Here is a 12,040-nt window from a genome sequence, read left to right as displayed (position 1 = left end):
GTCGGCTTCTGTCATCGCCAGAAGAAGGCAGTCCCTGTACCAGTGAGGCGTCAGTCACGCTTTCGAAGGAATTTCCATTCTTTCTTAACCACAGAAAATATCCGACGCATTTGACTTTTGTTAGCTGGAAAAAACAACCTGAAAAGATTACCTGAAAGTTGTCAGGCAAGTAAACAGTTCTTGGAGCGCAACATCACGTCCTCGGCCGCCACATCACCAAAAAACCTGCATGGCCCTAACACTGCGCCATGAAGAATGACGGGACAGGTCCGACAGAGTAAAGGTATGGGGCAGACCTAAGATGATTTGAAAAGAGTGGGGGGGGGGGGGGGGGGGGGGGGGGGCGGGGCGGCCGCACTCTCTTCCGTCTCCTGTGCGCACGCCTATAGGCACGTAACAACAAAAGCATGGCATGAAAGTACTGCCATATTAGTGGTTGCGGTATGCCTTGAAGAGCGAAAACTAAAGAACTACAAAAGGCAGGTGAGAAAAATTTTTCACACTAAAAGTGTGCGCCATCTACAAACCTGCTAATTATGCTCGCCTTTTGTCAATTAGTCTACAAGTTGTAGGGCCTCTGATATGCATCTTTTTTGCTCTTTTTATAGCGCCGATTCTAAGTGGCTTAACACTGGAGCCAATAACCGCTCCTGAGGACATGAGAGTAGAATCGTTTCTAAACACTGAAGAAAGAGGTATTTTTTTTAGAGCAGAGGCAGACAACTCGAACAAAAATAGTTGTATGCTCTGCGTATTTTGCATATTCCACTCGTACCAACATTAATTCGCATTAGCAACGGATACCGCTGAGAAGAGAATGCATTGCCCTTTGCAGTGAGTTAGAACTATTTTTTTCTACCTCTAGTCACAGTAATAGCGCAAACATTGTCAAAAGCCGCCAGAGTCCATCTCTAGCTTAGGACCCACAGCCTAATGTATGTAGTATGCGGTAATCAAATACAATTCTGCACCATTTATTGCGCATTATAGCGCTGGGCCTTGGAGTACACTCTATCCCGATAATACGACCCTCGTTAATATGGACGACGTGAATCATGAGAAGTTTGTCTGGGGACCTACCTTTTCCAGCGTATCGCCCTCTCGTTAGTACGGAAACTCGTGCTCCGGAAAATGGGTAGGGTGAAAACTCACGGCGCACATTTGGTACCTATGTATTTCTGTCCCGTTAATATGCACAACGATTTGCACTGATTCTGGACTAGCCCTACATGCCCAGCTTTCTGGGACATGTACTACTTGCGCCGTCTGCCGGCAGTGGCGGCTACAGGGAGCGTAACTGAATGGGAAGGGGTTGAAAAAAATCGTAAAACTACAAAAATGGTTCCGGGATTTGTATAGCATACACTTAGATGTGGAATGTGCCGAAGTTTCAGCTCTGGGCTGTTAATACACGAGCTACCCAGCGTGTTTAAGAGGTTTTCAAATTGGGCTAGTTTACAGTAACATGGTCGCACATAATTGCGCTTATGAATTTACTTGGGACAACACAAACACTGGTGCGCAAATTGTCGACTGAAGTTTATTAAGTTGTGCTGAATATTATACGATGCTGCCTATCGGAAGGGGCCAAATTTTGCCCATTTTTCAAAATTTATAACTGTATAGCGCCGTAACACAGATAGATATGGAAAATAATTCCCGATTTTAGGTATCCTAACATATGCTGTTCAAAATGGTGTGTGTCGATCTGCCGTAGCTTTGATCGAGGAGCTTCCCGAGGCCTTTTTATCTGAAAAGTGGTATTGCCGAACATATGAAAGATGGCGCTTACGATAGTTACGCTGCAGAAATGCTTCGAAGCGATGAATTTCCGTCCATTTCGATGCTTATCGTTTTGTCAGGTGACTTATGCCTTATAGAAAAGAACACATGCGAGAGTTCGAACCCAGTGTATGAACAGTACTATTAATATTTTTTGTGTTGTTTCTTCCCTTTGATTGTTTCTTCATATAAGAAGGTTTCAGGGAATAAACCTTTTAGTTTCGAGTCAGCGCTCGTCCTGTGTCCCTTCTTTTCTTGTCCCTTGTAGTTCGCGCTGTTTACATCATGAATATCTACCTCGCCAACTGAACGTTTTGCTAAACTGTATGAACAGGAGTTTTAAACAAAGAAAGTTATTAGAATGAAAATAACGTAGCTACAAAAAGTACTCGTGGGTGTTCATAATGCTTGTAGTGGAGCAACTTCGCGAATTGTCAGCCCTGTGTTATTCAAAAAGTTTATTTGCGTGTGTGATCATGGTACAATAGGCTATGAGAGCTAGCTCGTTTGAATTCTTGTTTACTTTGGAAGAGTGTAACGGCAATCAAACGACCGGCATCAAAAAGTAATGTCGGATGTAAGCGTTTCAGTTCATTCTCTTAATGCTGATGTAGCTTTACTCAGAGGCGTTCTGTACCTGCAGCTTAGTGCATGTCGTCGGGAATAATAAAGAATTATAAGTCTAGAAGCAGATGGCCTCAGGTTAGAAGGTCAGCTGTCGCTTCCATCTATGATGCTTTTAAATTAGTGATTTTTAGCGTTGTCGGAATATGGTGACTGGGGTTTGGACTTGGGGTTCTAACCTGTGTTCAGAACACTTTTTGTCAACCGATTTCATTGAAGAGTTCGTTTCAAGAAGTACAAAATATATTAGCATCAATAAACAAGTTCACGCATTATAACCATTCGTACATTTATTAAAACAGCTATAAGTGACTTCTTTTTGGTGTTCTTTCTTTCAAACTTCTATCATATGCATGCATGACATACTGTATAGCCAGGATCCTATCTGCGGGGTATCACTGCAGAATTGAGGCTGCGCTTCTGGGTCACCAAACTTCCCTTGTACCAAAAGATACCACCAACTTTGTTTAATTGTTGTGAAGAAAGTGACTAATTTAATTTTGTCGACTTCTGTCCTACGAAAAAGCGCTCTTATATGGGCCTCGGCAAGAAAGCAGCTTACAAATGGTAGATATAAATGGTAAGTATAGCGGCTGTAGCATTTTACTACGCTGCCTGTCGGGAGATTGCATACAGTCGGATACAGCTGAAGAATTCAGCGGCAAATGCCCGATAAAGCAAACCCTCCAGCGAATGGCAGCGACCGATTGTCATGGGGCCGCGGTTGACCCCACCGCACCTCCAACAGTTTCTTTGCAGGTGGCTGGCAGGTGCAAGTGGCTCAGTCGCGCGGATTAACAGGATTAGACGCGAAATCATGTCAATCAGCTGACGCCATTGGCTTGAGGGCCTCCTTTGAGGAGCATTTGCATCTGCACTCTTGCAGCTGTGCTGTAATCAATACAAATACTATGTTCCGACTCTTAAAAGAATGAAAACTGGAAACATATGTTAGGATGGGCAAAAAAAGTGAATTCCCCTGGTCAAAGAGCATGACGTCAAAGGGAAAAGGCCAGGTGGAAAAAATCGCCAACTTTTGCTTTAAACTGGTTTTGTATGCCTCGATCATTTTCCCGCCGCCTTTTTTGTCCCGAATAGAGGTGCCTTGGTATGAAGAGGGTATGAGTAGCCGCTGCTGTCCCTCTCGGTCAGAAGCCGCTTGATTTGCCCGCCAGACCAGAGACACGTGCGCCGATGACGTATGCCGGGAGAGGTCTATTGAAAGTGGAGGTTTCCTTCTTTGGTTCCTACCTCAGCAATTATGGAAAGGCGCAGCACACACAAGCGGCTCTGAATGTACGTAAGAAAGGAAGGAACGAGTGTTAGGTGGTGCGGGGGCGACCGGTTGCGGGAGAGAGGGAAAGGGGCACTTGAAGGAACGTGGCTGGCTATGCCTTGTGTTGTGAGTCATACCATGCACTCACTTGTTCTCTATTTCGTTTCTGCGAGTCGCTCCGCGGAGCATGAGCCACATGAGGCAGGTCTCAGAATTTTGTCCAGTGTTTGTGTTCTGTTTAAGCTAAGTGGATTGCAACAGTGTAAAACTTCGACTGAAATGTTGGTCTTGTTCTCAGGGTACCTTTGCAGCGATCGCTCTAAGCGTAGCAATGAGGTGCGCACTGAAGTACACGCTGCATGAAGACTTACTCTTAGCGCTTGACTTATAGTATTATGTGTGTAACTCCATTCAATTAGTAGTCGCTCTCGAGGGCTGGTTTCATTTTGGCGGGCAACAGTGTAGTCGAAGCAAATTTTTAAAGTTTGTGGTCGGTGCATTCCGGGTGACCGGTAGCGCCGTGCGCTCCCTCAAGAAGTTCCGAAGAAGTTCCGAGTTTTCGTTTCACCAGTGCTCGTCGTCAGACTCTTCCCACAAGGAATTTCGTTGATTGTACTCTCAGCTTTTTATCTTAAAGGGCCACTGCCCAGGGTCCGGACATTTTTGGAAAAACAAGCCCACTGCATAGATGAGGCATCGAAGATAACCTCTGGAAAATACTAGAGCCATGCGCGCCCCGAAAAGCTGCGAAAATTCAAATCAAAGCCCGCTCGTTCTTTCCTTCAACAAAAACGGCCCGCCCCACTACTCTGAACCCCGTTGACGTCATGGGGGGTTACTTTCGCTAAAGGCACTCCATTGGTGCATCGTTCTGACTGACGGGAGAAGGTTGGGCGTAGCCTTGGCGTCGCGTCGTCTGCACAACGCTTTCTGCAGCGCCTTCTGTTCTGGCTCATGCCTACAAACCCGCATGAAGGAACAAAAAAAAAAACTGCGGAGGGAGCGTGCGGCGACAGCCTTGAACCCTAGCCATAAAAAGTAAAAAAATAGTAAAACTGAGGGAGTTGGTTGGCATCCCGTCAACACACTTTTCTTATTTACGCAGTGTATGTTACTCGTGCGGACGTAAACAAAACTGAAAATACATTTGCGAGAGTTACCATTGCGGGTTCCGCCCGAGATGGCGCTGCACGTGGCAGACAAGTCAAAAAGAGTTGACAGTTGACAGCCGTGCTGTGCGGACGTAGGTTTAGGCGCTCTTCGGATCACGCGTGGAGACCGGGACCGGACCGACTGCTAGAGCGACTGCGTAAAATAGATGAGTACTTTCCTTTAATAGTTTTAAAAGTGTGTTTAGTTTTTTTAGGCTGTTAGGGGAAGTGCAGGTTAAGGAATAGAATTTAGGTCAGTGACCTATATTCGGCCGGCAGGTTTTCTTTCAGTGGTTTTTTTGTGCGTTATCCTTTAGAGAGATACCTATTTATTTCTAAGTGATAGATCGGCAATTGCGGTAGGCAGAATTTTATTTTATTTGTGCACGTGTTTTCAAGTGTGTTTGTCTTGAGCCTGTAGTTACCTTAGCAATCGAGTGTTGCTAAGATGGTTAAGCTACTGAAGGTTAGTTGTACGGAGTGTGAGGCGTCGGTGAATTTAAAAGAAACGCGGTTCGATTCGGTGGAGGAGGCCGAAGGCGCAGACTTTATGTGCAAACTCTGCGTATTAGGTGCACGCCTGGATAGGGCTGCACAGGCGAACAGCGAACTAGCTCTAAGGATGGATGCTCTAGAAACAGAGTTACAGATAGAGAGGGCAGAGAAGCGTAAGCTTCAAGAACAGCTTTGTCAGTTGCAGTCAAAAACGGCTGACACCGCCATTGGAAGCCACAATGGCGAGCATTCCAGCGCCAGCCACGTGGATGGGGCTTGCACTGGCATGGACAGCGAGAAGTCAGTAGGTCAGACATGTTCAGGCAGGAACAGCTACGCACAGGTGGCAGCTGGGAAGTCGAGAGGTGATACTGAGAAGGGGAAGAGCTAATTCCAGGAAATGAGGTCACAGTCACTGATAAGAGGCAGCAAGGTCCGGAACTTAGGAGGAAGGGGCAGAGTAGGCTAGTGCTTAACGCTGGTGACTCAAACATGGGGCGCTGCAAAAGAGCTATTCTGGACCGGGTGAAGGGTGATAGGCGGGTAGCAGTCGGGGTGTTTCCAGGTAGGACAATGGACGATGTTCTGAGAGCGACTAAAAGTGAACTTTCCGAGAAGGCTGCAAGGCGTAACTTGGTAGTGGTAGCGGCGGGGCTAAATGATGTCCTGAATGGTAACGCCGCACAAGTAGGCAAAAGATTAGCTGAGGGAGTTGACGGTATAAGAGCGATAGCACAGCAAGCGCAGATCGTGGTGTGTACAGTGCCGGAGGTACAAGGAAGGAATGCAGAGGTTGCTAAAGACGTTGTGAATCTTAATCTAGAGATAAGGCAGTTAGGCCTCGAGAAAGGCTTTGAGGTGGTAGACATAAACAAGGAAGTGCACAGAGCAGGTTCGGGCAGAGACTTTGGACGAGATGGCATCCATTTCAGTGGAAGGGTAGGAGAAGAGATAGGCGGGCGCCTGGGAGGCCGAGCGGTAGCTTTTTTAGGGGGTCCACGGTGGCTCAAGGCGTAGGGGTAGGTAGAAGCGATGTAGTAAATGAAACAATGGCGGCTGAGCCCAACAAAATGGCCACTAGGAGGCCCAGAAAGCAAACTACGAAAAAGAAATTTAACGCCAGGATCAGTTACATAAACATGCAAGGGGGTAGAAAGAGAGCGAAATGGCTAGAAATAGAACAGCAGTTAAAGGACGAAGCAGTAGGTGTGTACGCTCTATGCGAGACACATCTGAGGGATCTAGAAGATCCACCTTTAATCGATGGCTATATCTGGGAAGGGTGCAACAGAACAACAACGGAGAAGAAGGGAGGAGGAGTAGGTATGCTGATACATCAAGGAACAAATTGGCAAAGAATAAAATCAACTTGCAAAGAACATGTCTGGGTATCAGGTACAATTGCTGGCAAAAGGACTTGGCTAGGGGTAGTTTATTTAGGGACCGGGGACAAATGCAGGCAAGAAAACAAGGATCTAGTTAAGTGCCTCAATGACGATATAAAGCAGATTGGAGACGGTGTCGATATTATTTTGCTTGGAGACATGAACGGCCACATCGAGGATCTGGATGGATACACAGATTGTAACGGGAAGTTAATGCTAGACTTGTGTGAGCGGCACAACCTAGTTATTGTCAACAGAGAAACTAAATGTGAGGGACAAATCACGTGGGAATCCCATAACATGCAAACAACCATTGACTACTGTCTAATGTCGTAGGGCATCTATAGCAAGCTCGCAATAATGAAAATAGACGAAGAGGGGAAGTACAGCCTAGGAAGTGATCATAAACGTATTAGTCTACAGTTGGGAGCCATAGTCAAAAGAGAAATGCAGCGAAGTCAAAAAGACAACGCAAAATTAAACGATGAACAAATAGCGCTAATATCAGCCGAAATAGAAGAAGTAACCGAGAAACGCCCCATGGCAAAGTGGGATTATAATCAGTTAGAAGTGCTCATCGCTACAAAAATGAAACAAGTGAAAGGAGTAAACCGCTGGAGAGGAAGCCACGAAGCTGGTGGAATAGGGAAATTAAGGAGGCCATCGAACAACGACGGGTGGCTTCAAGGGAACACAGAGAAGCAAAGAAGGCGCAGTTATCTGAAGAGGAAATAGGCGAAAAATGGGAATCTTATCGACAAAAGAAACAGCAAGTTCAGGTCCTAGTCCAGGCTAAAATGAAGCAGTCCTCTGATAAATGGCTGGCTGAAGTTCGCGAGGCAAATAAAGGGGGGCCAAGAAAATTCTAGAACCATATAAGCTGGCTGGGAAAAACAAATAAAAGAACGCAGGAACAGATTATAGATGCTGAGGGAAAATGTTTAGAGGGAGACGATGCTGTGAACTACATTACATCATTTATAGCTGCGTCTTTTAGCAACGACAATGGGGTAATCTTCCCAAGTGAGGCGGCAACACAGGACAGCACAATGGAGAACAGCTTAAAACTGACCAGTCTTAACTGGGAAAAGGCGGAAGCGAATATTCCTAAAACCACATCCGCATGGATAGACGAAATTCCAATTAAGCTGATTAATGAACTTGGTCCAAGAAGCAAGGAAGCGCTGATAACAGCATTGGAGACACTCATAACAAATCAGCAAATTCCGCACAGCTGGAGACAGAGTAAAATGAATTTGATTTATAAAGGAAAAGGAGATAAGATGAACATCAAATCCTACTGTCCGATTACGATAACGTCTGTTATGTACAGGCTGGCCATGCAGGCGGTGAAATTAAAAATGCAGGCATGGGTAGAAGGTAATCGGATACTCGGAGAACTTCAGAATGGGTTCAGAAGGGGTAGGCGTTTAGATGATAGCCTGTTCGTGCTTACCCAATGCATAGAAATAGCTAAGGCGGAAAACAGACCTCTGTTTTTAGCCTTTCTGGACATAAGCGGTGCATACGATAACGTGAACAGGGAACTCCTGTGGAGGATATTGAAAGATTTAGGTATCGGTCATGACGTAATTGATTTTCTACAGGAAATCTACCGAGATAATGAAGTTGAAATTACATGGGAAGGGAAAAAAAGTACCACAACTGTGGGGGTGCACAAAGGATTAAGGCAAGGTTGTTCTCTATCACCGCTGCTGTTCATGCTTTACGTGATAAATATGGAAAGAAGGCTACAAGAAAGTAATCTAGGTTATAATCTGTCGTACAGATTAGGCGGAAATGTAGTTGAGCAGCGACTCCCGGGTTTAATGTATGCGGACGATATTGTACTGTTAGCAGATAGCCAGGAAGATTTACAAACTTTGGTTAATTGCTGTGGAGACGAAGGAGACGCTCTAGGATTCAGCTTTAGCGCAACTAAATCAGGTGAGATGGTTTTTAACGATACAACTGACCAGGTGCTTACAATACAAGGCCACGAAATACCCAAAGTGGCCGCATACAAATACCTCGGGATATGGCTAAACGAAGGGCATATATACACGGAAAAGCACGAACAGGCTCTTAGGGCAAAAGGACGAAGAGACGCCGGGATAATGAAACATAGGGCATTATGGGGGTACAACAAATATGAAGTACTAAGAGGTATTTGGAAAGGAATAATGGTGCCGGGACTTACTTTCGGCAATGCGGTTCTGTGCTTAAGGGCAGAAGTTCAGTCGCGATTAGACGTAAATCACAGAGCTGTTGCAAGATTAGCACTAGGTGCCCACGGCAAAACCACAAACGAGGCAGTACAAGGGGATATGGGCTGGGCATCGTTCGAAGCACGGGAAGCTAAGAGTAAAATCCTATATGAAGAACGCCTGAGGAAATTGGACGATAACAGGTGGGCAGCTAAGGTATTTAAATATTTATACAGAAAGAGCGTTGACTCGCAGTGGCGGAAAAGAACTAGAAAACTAACCAGTAAGTATGCAGGTCATGAGGACGGAGAAAGAAAGAGCATTAAACGACAGGTTAAAAACGCGGAAGTTAAAAATTGGATGAATTCAATGGAAAAGAAACATAGTGTAGAACTATATCGCTGCTGGAAAAGGCAGATCAGGAAAGAATTTTTCTATGATAACTCAAGAGGCAGTGCCCTACTTTTTGAAGCTAGGTCAGGGTGTCTTAGAACGCGCAGCTACAAAAAGAAATTTAACGAAGAAGATGACACATGTGCAGTGTGTGGTAGATATGTGGAAACAATTGAACACCTCATAATCAAATGTGACGGTATCCATCCGGATGTCGATGCAGGCGCAGTCACTCTTCCGGAGGCCCTACGGTTTAAAGATAACAATGGTCATGTAAATAAATCTGCAGTGGAAGTTATCAAAAAGCGATTGGAGGATTGTTGGCTGAAAAGCGGAGATTTGGCATAAGGTTAGAATTGTAGGAAACCGTAGGTAAAGATGGTGGCGATTCTTAATTAGAATTGCCAACACAGTAAACAAAAAAAATAAAGAAGAAAAGCTGAGCATGGTGACAATTGCCACCACCCCGTTTCAAAGGGGGCGCTCCTATCCATCCATCCATCCATCCATCCATCCATCCATCCATCCATCCATCCATCCATCCATCCATCCATCCATCCATCCAATGAAAAAAAAATGTGAAAAGCATTTCGTGTACAACTAGCGCCAAAGCGAGCGCAGAACTTATGTACAGAAACAAAGCAAGGCACGCTGACGGAGGCAATCGGCTGTTAGGGGCGGCAACTACCTTGTGGATAGTCTTGGCTCGGATTGAACATTTCCGCGTTATAAAAAAATATTTGCATCATTTTTCACATTTCCGAAGCAGTAATTGGTAGCTACAACAGTTTACGTGCCATTTTATTTACACAATGAAAGAAATACAGCATACATATTAACTTATTTGTCTGAAAGCTTCTCTTTCCCGCCGTCATGGCGCTGCCTTCAAGCAACGCAAAGTGACCATCCTCAACCTGAACCTATTCCCCTAACGCTAAGAGCATGCGGATAGGGTCACCATGTAGAGAAAAAAAACTAGGAGGGAGCATGACCTCACGCGCTGAGCCTCTGCAAGCCATCCTCCTCTGACGCCGCGGCCGAGGGCCCTTTTGCGCACTGACTCTTGGGAAAATAGGCCCTCCACAGTTACCAGACTGACAACCAGCGGTGCTTTTTAGTGAACGTCCGTGCTCCGATGTAGCGCAGAAGCGCGGCGCCTGTCTTGCATCTTTGGTGGAATACGTACCGAGGTTGTCTCAAGGCTCCGCGTCTCAACACTTCTGTTCATTATACTCTTGCGTTTTTGGGTGCACTGTAGAAAACTGCAGGTACACTTTTCATCATAGGGTTCGTCGGTGGGCACTGCGCATTTGAACTAACGTCGCTGTACGCTGTATACGTGTACAGTACTCCAGCATCGACGTGAAGAGGCGTTTTCGTTATCTTGCTAGAAATACAAATTGCTCATGCCCGCTTTGAATGCCGCCAGAATTCAGAATTTTTCCCAGCGGCGTGCGGCCGCGACCTCGTCACTGTTCAACTGTGGTTCATAAAGATAATGTAAAGGAATTCCTTTGGTCGTTATACGCACATACGGAGCGTTTAATTCAGCGCATGCTATAAGCGGAGCACTCCAGAATATGCGAAGAAAAAGAGCCTCTAAAAAGGGCGCAGTGGCTTCCAGAACGCTCACAGCGGACGGACGTATTTAACGAGCGCTCCGGCGCGCTGCGCATGATTCTATTTCTCGGGCAGGCGGACTTCGGCTCGGCCATGCGCCCGCCGTTCTTCGTTATTCTCGAGGCACAAATCGCGGCGAATACGCTCGCGCACATACGCGGTTCCGACGTGAAGTGCAGCAGTAAAGTATTTCTCTCTCGCTGTCGAGAGAGAGTGCCGGCGGCTTCACGTCTCCCCTGCGCGGTGTCTCCCGGCCCTCGGCGTTAACTTCTTTTTCGGTTTTGGAGCCGATGTTCGGCGTTGACGCGGTGGTGTGGGCTCACGCCGTTGCTCGAGAACTGGCTGCCCTTGTCGGAAGACGACGGCAGAAACCGTCCTATAGAATAATGAAGCTTTCGTTATTGCGACCTGCCAGGCGCTGCCATTAGTGACAGTAGCAAGAGTTTTCTGTTCGTGATTGTGGTGAGGTCCGCAGGACCAACGTTATTAGACAGTTTCAGTTTCGCAGCTCCTCTCGGGAGGTGGCTGAAGTGGCGGTCGCGGGAACTAGTGGCGCTGCAGTCGAGCTTTTCTACATCGTCTGCTGACAGGCTAGTCAGATTTTCAAGATGGTTTTTCTAGTGATGGTGCTGTTAGTGTTGTGAAAATGTGTTTGTGGTGAAATATGCGCACTTGGTGACTTCAAGCGAGAAGTACACATGCCATCCTGCTTTGCGCCCGGCTGCACAAGTGGCAATAGAAATGATGCCACCGATCATTTTTTTCGAACCGCCTTGCGATGAAAGCGAATTTAAACGGTGGGAGCAGATGTTACATCGCAAGGGCAGACGGATCTCTCACACGTCTAATATATGTGAGCGTCCTTTTGAGCATGAAGATATTATCAAGGACGTTGTGAACGGGCAAGAGGTCCGAATTTCCTGCGGGAACTGGGCGCTAGTGCTCGATGTCGGCCCTGTTCTCTTTGTCAGCCTTCAAGGTCGATTCTCAAAGCCAAAAATTGTGAAATGCAGGCGAAAGTAACCAAAAACGTGTGCTGTCATGTAGACTGATAAGTGTGAAGATCCTAGAAGCGACAGTATACGTCATCCTCAGGCGAGGCTTGTG

Source organism: Amblyomma mixtum, chromosome 3 (genome assembly GCF_055824585.1).
Source record: "Amblyomma mixtum isolate Tamu chromosome 3, ASM5582458v1, whole genome shotgun sequence".
Lineage (NCBI taxonomy): Eukaryota > Metazoa > Arthropoda > Arachnida > Ixodida > Ixodidae > Amblyomma > Amblyomma mixtum.
Note: the sequence above shows the minus strand (reverse complement) of the source record.